The sequence below is a fragment of the Trichechus manatus genome, unplaced genomic scaffold (genome assembly GCF_000243295.1).
Source record: "Trichechus manatus latirostris isolate Lorelei unplaced genomic scaffold, TriManLat1.0 scaffold00003, whole genome shotgun sequence".
In the NCBI taxonomy this organism is placed as follows: Eukaryota; Metazoa; Chordata; class Mammalia; order Sirenia; family Trichechidae; genus Trichechus; species Trichechus manatus.
The window spans coordinates 34,110,656-34,125,297 of record NW_004443939.1 but is presented as its reverse complement, the minus strand read 5'-3'; positions in this window follow the sequence as shown (position 1 = coordinate 34,125,297).

Here is a 14,642-nt window from a genome sequence, read left to right as displayed (position 1 = left end):
TGCTCAGCTGCTAACCTAAAGGTTGGTGGTTTAAACCCACCCAGAGTCTCCATGGGAGAAAGACCTGGCACCCTGCTCCTGTCAAAGATCACAGCCTAGAAAATCTTATGGGGCAGTTCTACTCTGACATACAGGGTCACTGTGAGTCAATACTGACTCAATGACACCTAGCAACAACACAGTACTATGGGCATGTAGAGGCAAGTGAAATTGTTCATAACTTATAAGGTTTGTAGCCAATGAAACATTTTAATAGCACTTGAAGGACTGGTGGTGATGGTGGTGATGGTAACAGTAATAGTATAAATAGTAGTTACCATTTATTATGGATATACTACATTCTAGGCTGTGTGCTAAATGTTTTACATGTATCACTAATTGCAAAGGCTAGAGAAGAGAATTCCCAGCACAGTCTAGAATCAAGCAAAGTTTAGGGTTTAAATAGGAAGATGCCTAGTTATTTCACTGTGTTGACAATTTGATGTGTAATAATTAATGGGAAATAAAGTTGGAAAGGTAGATTGAAGCTAGATTGTGGAAAACTTAAATTTATGCATCATGCAAGTGAGTTAGTTATTATTCAGTATTTGAAGTTTGTTTTCTTTTTTTTTTTTTCAGCAGAGGCGTGATAGGTTTAAAGCTGAGCTAGGGAAAGATTAATATAACTCTTAGATTACCTCTGAATCATTTAGCTGGAGAACGAGAGTAGATGGGCAGTTGTTTCTAAGGTCAAAATTACAGTTTTATTATTTGGGAGCACTGATGTGGAAAACGGAAAAATGACACACCCAGATGTTTGTATGTGCCTCTGCCATTTACAAAGCCCTTGCACGTGTATTATCCCACTTGATCATAACCCTGCTAGGTGGCATTGTTATCACATTTTACAAATTGAGATGATTTATGCAAAAATAATCAGTGCACAGTCTGGCCTGTAGTAGATACTCAAGAAATGTTAGCTGAAGTAGAAAAATGAGGAAGCACAGGCTTAGAAAGCCTAAGCACATTACCCAAGGATATATAGCTGAAAATAAATGACAGAGCCAAGACTCAAAGCCAGTTTGAGTTTGAGTCTAATTCTCTTTGCTCAGACTCTACCTCCTGCCACCCACCAGGGAGCATCAGAAGCTTTTGGAAAATGACAGGTGAAGAAATCAAGCATAATACCTACTTAGCTAACCTAATACAAACACCTAATATGGAAAATATTATTTAGTATGTAGTATAAACTTTTATTTTAAGGGCTTCTAACACAATACATGTTGTTGTCCTCAAGCCGGTTCCAATTCATAGCAACCCTAAGTACAACAGAATGAAACACTGCCCGGTCCTGGGCCATCGTCACAATCCTTGCTATGCTTGAGCCCAACGTTGCAGCCACTGGGTCAATCCATCTTGTTGAGGGTCTTCCTCTCTTTTAAGGACTATTCTGGCTGTACTTCTTCCAAGACAGATTTGTTTGTTCTTCTGGCAGTCCATGGTATAGTCAATATTCTTTGCTAACACCATAATTCAAAGGCATCAATTCTTCTTCTGCCTTCCCTATTCATTGCCCAGCTTTCGCATGCATATGAGGAAATTGAAAACACCATGGCTTGGGTCAGGTGCACCTTAGTCCTCAAAGTGACATCTTTGCTTTTGAGCACTTTAGAGAGGTCTTTTGCAGCAGATCTGCCTAATGGAATACGTGGTTTAATTTCTTGACTGCTGCTGCCATGGGTGTTGATTATTGATCCAAGTAAAATGAAATCCTTGACAACTTCAGCCTTTTCCGGTTATCCTGATGTTGCTTATTGGTCCAGTTGTGAGGATTTTTTGACATATGTGTATGTATCTACATGTATATATATTATAGATGTATTTGTTTCTATATGTTATATATGTACGTATGTGTATTTATGAATGCATGTGTGTACATAAATATGTACATAGTTTGTGAATATATATTACTAACAGGTCTTTTAGAAATAGTTTGTATGCTCAAACTCCTGTTTCAACTTCCCAAAATGTGGTATTTGTTCATTCTCATGGATTGAATTGTGTCCCCCCGCAAAAATCTGTCAACTTGGCTAGTCATGATTCCCAGTATTGTATGATTGTGTACCATTTTGTAATCTGATGTGATTTCCTTATGTGTTGTAAACTCTATCACTATGATGTAATAATATGGATTCGCGGCAGTTATACTGATGAGGTCTACAAGATTAGATAGTGTCTTAAGCCAATCTCTTTTGAGATATAAAAGACAGAAGTGAGCAGAGACACATGGGAACCTCATCCCACCAAGAAAGCAGTGCCGGAAGCAGAGCACGTCCTTTGAACCTGAGGTTCCTGCACAGAGAAGTTCCCAGACCAAGGAAGACTGATAATACAGACCTTCCTCCAGGGCCGACAGAGAAAGTGTTCCCCTGGAGCTGACGCCCTGAATTTGGACTTGTAGCCTACTGGACTGTGAGAGAATAAACTTCTCTTTGTTAAAGGCATCCACTTGTGGTATTTCTGTGACAGCAGCACTAGATGACTAAGACATTCATTAAACATTTCTAGGGAAAAACTAGGGCCCAGGCACAATGACATAGGCATGGGGACAGTATGGTATACCGGTGGATATGGCATGGGCTTTGGGTCCCTATAACCTTGATTTGAATCCTGATTCCATTGCCATTTTCCACCTGTGTGGCCATGGGCTAGATACTTAACTTTAGTGTCTTCATCTATAAACTGAGGATGTTGCTGTTCTTGTTAGGCGCTGTTGAGCCGATTACGACTCATAGACACCTGGTGTGACAGAGTGGAACTACGGCACAGGGTTTCCTAGGCTGTAATCTTTATGGGAGCAGATTGTCAGGTCTTTCTCAAGTGCTAGGTGGGTTTGAACTGCCAACCTTTTGGTTGGCATCCAAGCACTTAACTGTTGTGCCACAGGGCCTTTTTTGCAGGTTTGGGTGAAGATTAAAGATAATTCATGCGAACATGTCTAGCACAGGACCTGCCCCATCGTGGGAGCTCAGTAAACGTGAGCTCCCTTTTTTGTCACTGCCCTGAGGAAGTTCACAGTTCTGAGCTCCCTCAGATAGAGACGGACATGTATGCAGACAATTTCACTAGAACTCGATATGTGCCACAGTGGCTATATGCAACAAGAAGCTGGATTTGCTTGAGTGTTTTTGGTACTAGTTTAACCTGGTTATTTCTGTAATAAATACAATAGGCATCTAGTTCATCAATCTATAGAAAGATCATTAGATAAGCATAAAGAATGGCGTATTATGTCCAAACTGTGAGGAAACTTTGAATAATTGCAACCCAGACATCTTATTCCACTGCAGTGGGCAGCCTCTAAAATATCCTTCAGTGATCCTGGCCTCCTGATATTCATGCCCTTATGAAATCTCCCCATCCCAACCTTGAATGTGAACTCAACCTAGTGACTCATTGCTAATGAATAGAATATTGCAAAAGTGATGGGATGTGACTTCTGAGATTTGGCTCCAAAAATCTGTAGCTTCCATATTGGGCCACCATCTAACTGTAAGTTTGTAAGTACTGTGATGGCTTCTGTCTTGCTATGATGCTGGAAGCTATGCCACTGGATTTCAAATATCAGCAGGGTTATCCATGGTGGACAGGTTTCAGTGGAGCTTCCAGACTAAGACAGACTAGGAAGAAAGACTTGACAATATACTTCTGAAAATTAGCCAGTGAAAACCTTATGGACCACAACAGAACATTGCTCAACTCCCTTGCTTTGGACGTGTAATCAGGAGTGGTCAATCAGCAGAGGAAGACATCATGTTTAGTGAAACAGAGGGTCATTGAGGGCAAGGGAGACCCTCGATGAGAAGGATTGGCACAAAAGCTGCAACAATGGACTTGAACATGCTGGCCATCATGAAGATGTCACAGGAACAGGCAATGTTTCATTCTGTTGTACATAAGGATGTCATAAGTCAGAGTCAACTTGACGGCAGCTATCTATCTATCTACCCATCTTAGCACATCATCTCTCTCTCTCTCTCATTCCCTCTCTTTCTCATCACCAGCTGCCATGTCATGAGAACACTCAGGCAGCTTATAGAGAGCTCCACAATGAGAAATCACACGAATGAGATGAGCTTGGAAGCAGGCAGAGCCCTAATTCCGCCAAAAGCCCCGTGAGTGAATATGAAACCAGATTCTCCAGCCTCGGTTGAATCTTGACGTGACTGTAGCCCCATCCTTCAGAGTGACAGCACCCTCGTGAGAGACCTTGAGTCGGGCACCTGGTTAAGCTGCACCTGGATTCCTGACCCACAAAAACACTGAGGTAACAATAAATGTTGTTTTAAGCTAGTAGGTTTGGGGTAATTTGCTATGAAGCAGTAGGTAACTACTCACCCAATTTGGACAAACTATGGGCTTATCTAAACACTATAATATTAACACTTTATTCTACTTGAATATTTCAGCAATATAATGGAAATAAAAGTTTTATTTTTTTACTAGGTCCTTGCACTCATGTATCACATATATACCATTAAAAAAAAAACAGAAGTGGAAGTCTAAATAGAGAGTGATTTTATATTGATTTTTTTTGTTACTTAGTAGATCATTGGGTGAAATGTTAGATTTAACATAATCAAAAAGTAAGCAAAGCTATTTTATATTTATTCACTAGTAAAGAAGTTAGGCATGCCATTGCTGTAAAACACACTGAGTACCACAGCACAAGTGAGTATCACAGCACAATTGAGTATCATAGCACAATTTAGGATCAAGGCTCACAAATGAGATCTGCGCAGGGAATCTTGTCTTCTTAGAAGGATGTCAGAAGAAAGCTTAATAATAAGAAGAAATCATAATAATAGCATCTAAAGAGAAGGAGTTGTATAACCAAAAGCAAATGTACTTAATTTTTTCTCTGTTAGTGAAAACTGCAAATAGATTTAACATGAACTTTTTCAAAGAGCAGGTACAAAATATATAATAGCATCGATAAGTTGGATTTATAGGACATTTCCATTTCTGTTCATCCATATCTTTTCTGTCTGTTCAACCATATCTGTTTCACAGTTCAGTTGTAAAATATTTCAGATTAAATGTTTTGCCCCATTTTACAAAGGGAATAGTGATTTGACTCTACTACCACCTTGAGGATGTGGATAGACTATATCATCTTTCACTGCAATAATTTGAAAATTATAGTTCATATCTCATAAAATAGAAAGTACCTTTCTCTGTTTGTCTGTCTATTCATCTGTCCAACCATCCATCCATCCATTATCCATCCATCCATCCATCCATCGTCTGTTCATCCATCCATCTATCCATCCATCCATTATCCATCCATGCATCCATCAATTGTCTATTCATCCATCCATCTATCCATCCATACATCCATCCACCCACACACCCACCCCTCCACCCACCCACTCACCCATCCTCCCACGTATCCATCCATCCATCCATCCTTCCATCCATCCGTCCATCCATCCATCCATCCACCTTCTGTCAGCTATCTGATAACCTCAACACTCTGGAAGACAGCTGGAGCCTAGAGGTGAGGCAAAAAGTCTTCAGCAGTGACTGAAATAACTGCCGTAGAACATATGCACTAAAACTTAGGCTCTGAAATGGGATTGCTTAACTCTTTAAGGGGATCTCAGACTTTCTACGCAGAACCTATGGACAGTTATTTTAAACACAGTGCTAAGAACTTTGATTTTTGTTTGTTTCTCAGATAAGAGCAGAGTAAGTGAGGAGACACTGAGATATGTATTGAGGGGCTGACGCACTGACAGTAAGCAGACTTATCTGACAGCAAGAGAGATAAAGAAGAAATATTAAAAAGTAGCCATAGAACTAGAGAAAACAGTTTGTGCACACATTTAAACTGGTTATAAACATCATGACCTGTTTCTAAGTGCTATGGAGTAACTTATATTCATAATTATCACCCCCAAATTCATTAAAGTGTCAAAATAAAGTCAACATGTTAAAGGAGACAAACTAATTGTGGCTGGGATATTTTGAGCATTTACTTTATAGCAAGAACCATGCTAGGTGCTCTACATACATTATCTCTAATCCTCTCAATTCTCAAGATTTTGGAGATGAGAAAAATGAGGCTTTGAGAATTTAAGCTAGTTCCTTAAGGTCATACAGATGCTAATTATGTACAAGCCAGGATTCAAACTCAGATTTCTCTGATTCAACACCCTCTTCTCTGTCCACTATCCCACACTACCTCAAATATTTCTGTAAAAAAATTGCTTAAGGTTAAAAAAAAAAAAAAAGTGTTTTCATGCCTAAGGGTATAGTTTGCTGATCTGGAAAGGGAATACTATGCTACCTGTCACCCTGGTGGCATAGTGCTTAAGAGCTATGGCTGCTAACCAAACGGTCAGCAGTTCGAATCCAGCAGGCACTCCTTGGAAACTCTATGGGGAAGTTCTACCCTGTCCTATAGGGTCGCTATGAGTAGGAATCAACTCGATGGCAACGGATTTCTTTGGTCATTCCCCCAACCTACCACCTAAGTGAAGTGTTAATCTTTGTGTACTTTTTGGGGTCAGAGGAGTATATTTTCTGCTTCAAATGAACGGGATTAAAACAAAATAGTAATTTGAATCGTACAGCATCAGAACAGGCTGCTTTGTGAGGTACAGAGTTTCTGATTGCTGCGAATATGGAAGCTGTCGCTGTTTAACATTTTCCAGGGATGCTGGAGAGGTTATTTCTACACAGAAAGGGAAATGGATCGCTAAGGACTTGCCTCATTTTTAAGAATCTGTGTCTCTAAAATTCAATTTAATCCTAATATACAATATTTCTAACAACTCATAAATGGTGAAGAAAGATTTGCTACTAGATGAATTGTCATTCTTCAGGGCACAAAAATAGTGAATTCAGCCCTCTTGGCAGTTGTATTTAGCCAAGCAGTTTTTTGTGTCTTTAATTCTTTGGTGTCAAATAGATCACTGTATGTTCAATGTTTAATTACCAAATCTTCATCATCCCCAAATACTTCTGTGCTTAATATTTATTAAAACCTTTTTTTCAGCGAGACAAACCTCATCTACCATCTGAAATCTAATTTTCATGACATTTTGTAGATAGCAGTTATGAACTAATAATATACAGTGGCTGTTTGAAATCATCATTCCTTATGTTATACTATGAAATTAATTTTTCCTTTTGATTTTTAATATGTTTCTCTTGTTCTATTCAAAGAACAGTAGGGTGCCCTCCTGGTGATAATTTTGACCAGTCATTTTAAATTGCTATTCAAAATGGACAGAGTAGTGTTTCACATTAACATGTCTATGACATTTCCCATGATGCTACTTACGGATTAAAAAATAACTTCTGTGGTAAAGAAAAAAAAAAAAAGGCCAAGTAATATATAATCAAATATTTTATATCTTACTCAAAACAGATGAGATAAACCTAAATCAGGTTACATAAGTAAAGATAAATATCTGTAATAAGAGTTTCATTGATTCCAGGGCCGGCTTATCCATTAGGCTCAGTAGGGCCCACAATACTTTTTTAGGGGCCCATGAAAACGTCATCTTTTAAAATCAGATGAAAAGGATGAACTTTTGGGTTAATGAAAATGTTTTGATGCATAATATTAATAGATTCATATTTATACTAATTCAGTCATAAAACATAATTTTTATTTTTCATTTTTTTTTTTTGACAGAAGTGGCCTATGAAGGGAAAAATGCCGAGAGCTCACGCAAGTCATAATGCAGTCCTGATTCATTCATTCTACCAAAATTTACCCAGCTCACTGCTGTTTGTCAGGTACTGTGCTAGAACTGTATATGTGTGTGACTGGGGGAGAGTGGGGTGAAGGGCTAGTATGGATAAAATGAATAGGGCCCAGTTTTGTCCTCAAGGATGCATGATCTTCTAATGAGTGGAGAAAGTATGTGAATTGATAATTACAATACAATGTAGTAAGTGATATTATAGACAAGGTGCAAGGGAAGTACTGAGGAGGCAGTGACCAGATCTGTCTCGTTGGGGTAAGAGAAGGAAAGGATTTACATAGGACATAATGGCTACACTGAGTTTCGAGAAATAACCTAATAAATGGGCTATTAATAAGGGGGTGCAGTGGAGTAAATTACTTAATGTGGCCCTTCTAGCCTTAGTCTTTGTAATTCCTACCAAACGACTGGGTGGAACTATGCAGATGAGGTACTTGTGCCCCACCAAAGGGATTGGATAGCTTGCTAATAATGTAAATAAGGTGTATGGCACCCTTGTGGGTAGTGGGATCATGAAGATAAGGTGTATGGAACCCTAACAAGGGGATTGGTCAGTTTGCCATCCCACAAGGCTTACAGGGAGGCATAGAGAGAGGGAGAGAGAGAGAGGAGCTGTAATATGGAAGAAAGCGAGAGATGGCGCACAGCTGTAGTAAGAGCTATAGCGGAGCTAGACGTCGCAGTGTGGGTTGCCAACCTACAACCCACATAGCTAAGAGTTGTTACACTTGTCCAAGAAGACCCGCAGCAGGGCCTGGAGGCAGAGGGTGAGAAGAAGCTGTCCTGATCCAGGAACTGCATCTTGAGTTGTCCCTGTTACTTCCAAGTTGATCTGATCCCGAGTTGTTTCCATTACTTCCCTAATAAACCACTTAACTGTAACTATAGTTTGTGAGTTCTGTGAGTCATTGCAGTGAATTATCAAACCCAAGACAGGAGGGAGAGTACCGAGGAAAGGGAAGTAGTTGATATTAAAGATGATGAAGTGGTACAATAGTTTGGAAAAGTTGCATATTTGGGACATCTTTAACCTCTGCCTCATAGGAACCAGCTTTGTGCTGATCTTATTAAAAAAATTACTCATTTAGGGGGCAATAATGGGGCTGTGTTCTTGACAAATAAATGGCAGGTACTAAGGCCTTGGTGTGAGATAGACCTTGGCGTTTTCTAGAAACTGTAGATAGTTGATTACAGCTATACAGCATACACACAGGTACTCTGGGGATTGTGGAAAAGGTGGGCAGGGTCCAGAAGAGGAAAAGAGCCCAGGCGCAAATGGTGTGCAGTTGATCTAAAGGTTTGCAGCTTGAACCCACCCAGTGGAACCACAGAAGGAAGGCCTGGAGGTCTGCTTCAGTAAAGATCACAGCCAAGAAAACCCTATATAGCAGTTCTACTTCGTAACACATGGGGTTGCCATGAGTTGGAATCTACTCGACGGCAATGCTTTGTTTTGTTTTTTGCCATCCTTTCTATGTCAGTGAAATTGCATTTTACTCTATAAGATAAGGTCTACATTTCTAACCTTGGCATTAGACAGTTTTACCGTCTAGTTTCCACTTACAGTAACTCCTCCCAAGATGCTCTGATGCCAAGGAACCATGCGGATTTACTTTCCCATTTCTCCTCTTTTGCATATGTTCTTCCATTGTCTAAAATGCACTTTGTCCTTCTCCCAAACAAACCATCTCAACATGGACTTCCTCCCTGAAGGCCACCTAGCCACAGGCAGCACACTCACTCTGTCAAAGCAGTTCAAAGTTGGGAAGGACCTTTGAGAATATTTAGAAGTTAACCTTCATCTTACAGATAAAATTTAGGTCGAGTGGGATCAAGCAACTTGTGCCCATTCCCACAGTCAGTAAGAAATGGAAGCAAAATAGAAACTAATTCGCTTGACTTCTGGTGGGAACAATTTCTGTAGCAATTGTCTTCCCAATTCATTTGGTGACTAATCATGTACTGTCTTGACATAGCTGGTGTTGTCTTGAACTATTTAAATTTTACTATTTGATTTGTTTATATCACGTTGTATTTTCCCAACTAAATTTTATCTCCCTGTGGGCTGGAACTGCCTCTTATGGTGATTTCCCATGGGACCTAAGCCAGTGATTCAGCATATCAGGAAGCTCTCAAATAGTTAATAATCTTATTTAGTTTCCTCATCATCACAAAATAATTTGCCTGCATTATAGAGATTATTAAATTTGTGGCAAGACAGGAAAGAAAACAGCACCTGCCTTAGTTTGGGTTTCCTAGAAGCAGACTTGGGATATAGATCCTGGGCCCTTGATTTATTAAGAGTGTCTATTTAAAAAAAAAAACAACAAAAAACTGTGATAGACTAAGGATATGTATGGAAAGGGAAAGATCCGAAACTCTTGGCCTGATCTATGGCTGGGGCTGGAGGGCACTCTGGAGCGTAAATTGCACCACAGAGTTGTCCTGCACTGAGCAAGGGGGCTAGCCTTTTGAACCTCCTTGTTTAAGGCAACTCGTTGGCCTGTGGGCCGCCCCATAGTAGCATAGTGAGTGTAATCTCCTTGGTGAGGGGACTCTGGTATGCTAAGGACAATTCTCTGTAGAGGGTGAGGCAGCAGTGAATCAAATGTACACCAGTTCCATAGCTTGGGTTGGTGTGTTGTTGTTAGCTGCTGTTGAGGCAGCCCCTGACTCACGGCGACCTCATGCACAACAGAATCAAATGCTGCCCAGTCCTGCACCATCCCCATAATCAGTTGTGGATGGGACTATTGTGATCCATAGGGTTTTCATTGGCTGATTTTTCAGAAGTAGATCACCAGGACTTTCTTCCTAGTCCATCATGGTCTGGAAGCTCTGCTGAAACCTGTTCAGCAACTTAGCCACATGCAATCCACCACTGACAGGTGGGTAGTGGCTGCACATGAAGTGCACTAGTTGGGAGCCAAACATGGGTCTCCCTCATGGAAGGCAACAATTCGACTACTGAACCATGAATGCCTCAGTCAAGATCTGATCAGAGCACCAACAGTATCTACTATTGCTTTTTTTAGGAGAGAAAAATAAACAGATGATAGAAGGAAAGAATGGATCTTCTCCATCTTCAGTCTGGACTCTTCTGTTAGATCATAAATTGTCTCAAGTTATTCCCACAGAGCCTTAGCTAAACTAATATCCACACTGCCCCCTGTTCTAATAAAAACAGATTTAATTTAAAAACAAATCATTCATTTCTTCTAATGGCATAGCTTGCTATTTTACAGGAATGCAGTCACTGCTGAGAAAAAAAAATGCCACAGATCATCAGATATGAGACCAATTCCAAGGTTTTAAAGATCAAATACCAAAGCTGGTTATTTTGCCTCCAAATAGCCACATGACTGAGGAAAGTGCCTATTTAAAGAATGAGTGCCCTCCCTCACTTAAAAAAAATGCCAAATAATTTGCCCTACAGATAATATTGAAAGAAAGAAACTGAGCCCCATAAAAATGGAGGTTTTTCTGAACAATCTCATGCAGCATAAACCCCTGCTGGGTGCAGAGTCACAGCTCTGGGGTTAAAGCACAAGCTATCCAGCTGTGTGGGGTTTTGGCTGTGTGTGACAGGCCCCAAAGACACCGTCCCTTTGGGCTTCAAAAGTGATTTTGCTAATTCTAATCCTAGTTTGAGCCCAGCAATGAGGATTCCATCAGGTGTCTGCTATTTCAAATGGCTCTGGTCCTCATTCCCATCATTCCACAAAAAGAAGGCCACGTTTTACGCCAGGCTTACACACCTCGGTTTACTCTAGTAATATGCATTGCCTCCCAAGGAGTGTTTCGCTCTGTGTCAGAATTTGGGCTTAGTAACCAAAGGAGGCTTTGTGCTTCCAAAACCTTCACCCAGTGACACTAGGTAGTAAAAAAGGTGCTGGGCCCATTTTATGGTTTCTTTCCCTATAGTCATCTTTACCTGCTGTTTTGGGGTTTATTTTTTATTTCCTTTATTTTGTATTCCTCTCACAGTGTGCGATTCAGAATAATTCAGTATTCCATTGGAAAGATATGGTGGAAGGTTCTCATAGATATACTTGAGCACCATGTAGCTTAGCCTGGATTCGGCCCCTACAGTATTTTCGTTACTAGCTCCAGATCAGACCAGATGCCAGGCAGTCCCTGTGGCTTTGCACAGGATGCTATGAATATAAATTTGGAGAAAATAATTAGTAATAATAATTTCAAAGAAAACTGGGGTCGAAACTTTTCATAATGTCTACTCTTCTGTTAATTTATACCTAATTACATTACATTTAAAATATGACAAACTCTTAATGCATTTGGCATAGAAAGAAAAACCAATTAACAAACGGGCACTCAGAAATGTTTCTCAGAGAAACCATTTTATCATGCAACCTCTGTAGTTAAAATTGTTTAACCCTAGATTGTGCTTGAACTTATGAGAAGTTAAATAAGCAGTCAAAATGCACACGATTTCCCCAAATCTCCCCTAGCTTTCACTCTACTGGGTACATTTTTTTTAATTTAAAAATAATTAAAGGACTATTTTAAATGGATGGATTTTCCCATGACCTATTACTAATGACTAAATAAATGTGTTTTAACTAGAAGGTCATGGAGAAGAAGAAAGTCTCTTGGGTGACTCCAGATTTTTTGACCTGGGGGACTTGGGAGCTTGGGAAACAGAATTATTTTGGTAGAAAGATAATATTGATTTTGGACGTGGACTATTTGGAGTTACTTGGGACATTCTCATGAAGATTTCATTTGGAACTATGAAGAGCTGATGAGAAATCAGACATAGGATGAAAAATCGGGGAGTCATTACCATCTGTCTTAGTTACTTAGCGCTCCTATAACAAGAGATACCACAAGTGGGTGGCTGTAAAGAGCAGACATTTATTTTCTCAGGTTTTCAGCAAGCTAGATGTCTGAATTTAGGGCATAGCTCTAGAGGGAGTTCCTCTATTTATTTCAGATTCTAGTAGCTAACAGAAATCCTTGGTGGTCCTGGGTTTGTAGATGCATCTATGGGGTGTGTGTGTGTGTGTGTGTTCACGTGGCATCTTCTCCCTGTGTGTGTGTCTCTGTGTCTATTCTACTCTTTTTATAAGTCACCATTCAGAAGTGATTAGGCTTACGATCCACCCTATTTTGGTATTACCCATTAACATAACAAAAGAAAACCTCTATTTCCAAACAGGTTATATTTACAAGTACAGGAATTTGGATTTAACGGAACTTTTTGGGGCACACGAGTTAACAACATCATCTGTCACACCTATAGATCTCTTTGAAGTGTAACAGACTAATTTGTTCCCAGTCACCTGTATTTATGAGAAGGAGTGTGCTAGACATAACGGGGGATGCAAGGGAGACTACAAGTGAAGGCAGGCCCGTCTGTGCACCACAAACCAACAACCCTTGTGAGTACATCCTTACGGGGACTAGAAGTTGAGTGGCCCTTGCAAGCCCCACTCTATATGTTAATACTTTTAATGGCTTTGTCCTGATGAGAATTCAGGAGGTAGAGACTGGTCAATCTTCATTCTCATTCAATTGATAAGGGGTGGTCAGTGAGACACTTTAAGCCCCAGGAGATTATGGGTTTTGACCGCACAGAGCATATGACTAAAGGAGGCCACAATTTCCGGTGATTTCTTCTCCCAGAGGGTAGAGAAAAGGAATGAAGAAGCTGTTAGTCTAGCCCAAATTCTGAACCCCAAGGGGAAATTGGTTGATGAAGTGGAAGTGATTGAAACCTGGAAGGGGGAAGTGTCCTTGCCAAGTCATCTTACAGGGATAACCAAGAGTGAAGAGGCTGGGCCTAGTCAGCTGTGTCCCCTAGACTTCAGGAGGGCTAGCATTTTAAAAGGAGAGAACAGAGAGGCATAATTCCACAGCATAATTATGAAAGAAAAGAAAGCTCAAGGGAAATGGGAATCATTCAAGGACAGCATTCTAAGTACAAAGTTTCAAATGATCCCAGAGGGTAACAAAAGGGAGACTCAGTTAATGAAACTAAGGATAAATCAGAGAACAGAAAATTTCTGACAAACTCAGATTTTAAAAGGACATGTGCAAGCTTTTAATAAAAACAGTAGTACTTTCTCCAAATAAATAAACTACTGTCCTCAGGATACTAAGTTTTTTTTTTTTTAGTTAGAATGAGGCTTCCAAATTATTTATTCTACTTCTGTTATTTCACACAGAGAAGATCGAAGCTCAGCGCTCTAAATGATTGGTTAAGGTCACACAACTTCTTAGTGACACAACCATGGCTAGAGCCAAGTTTTTCTAATTCTTAGTCCAGCCCTCTCTCTGCCACATCAGTTGTTTCTAAATGATCCAAAGATTTCAAGGGATTCAAAGCTTCTCTGGGGTGAAAGAAGACACCAAGTGAGCAGTGCTCTTGTTGCACCCCATACACCCACCATCCACACCCCACTTTCAACCTAAGAGTTTATTTTCTGCTTTATAAATATGGTGACAAGGTATGATTTAATTTTTAAAAAGAGTTCTGCTAAAATGCTTGGAAACCCATACCACCTCATGCCATTTCATTGGTTGTACTGAACCATACCATGTGAGTAAACTAAAATAATTAGGATGGAGGCTGAAATAAATTTATATTGAAAAAAAATACAAGTCTTATTCTGAAAAGAATTAGGGCATATAAGCAAAGGGGAGATAGAGAACTCAGATCTATAAGAATGCCCAGAAAGCCTAAAGCTAGTAGTTGATTAAAGTTTCTAAAAATGGCAGTTAAAATGTATTTTTAAAATTATATTTGGAAGAAGATGATCAAGGACCACAGCTTTGCTAATCTCTTTTGTTTTTACTCAATTCTAATGACTAGAGTTAGTTCTCTCTGGATCTTTACCATTTATTCAAGTATCCAGA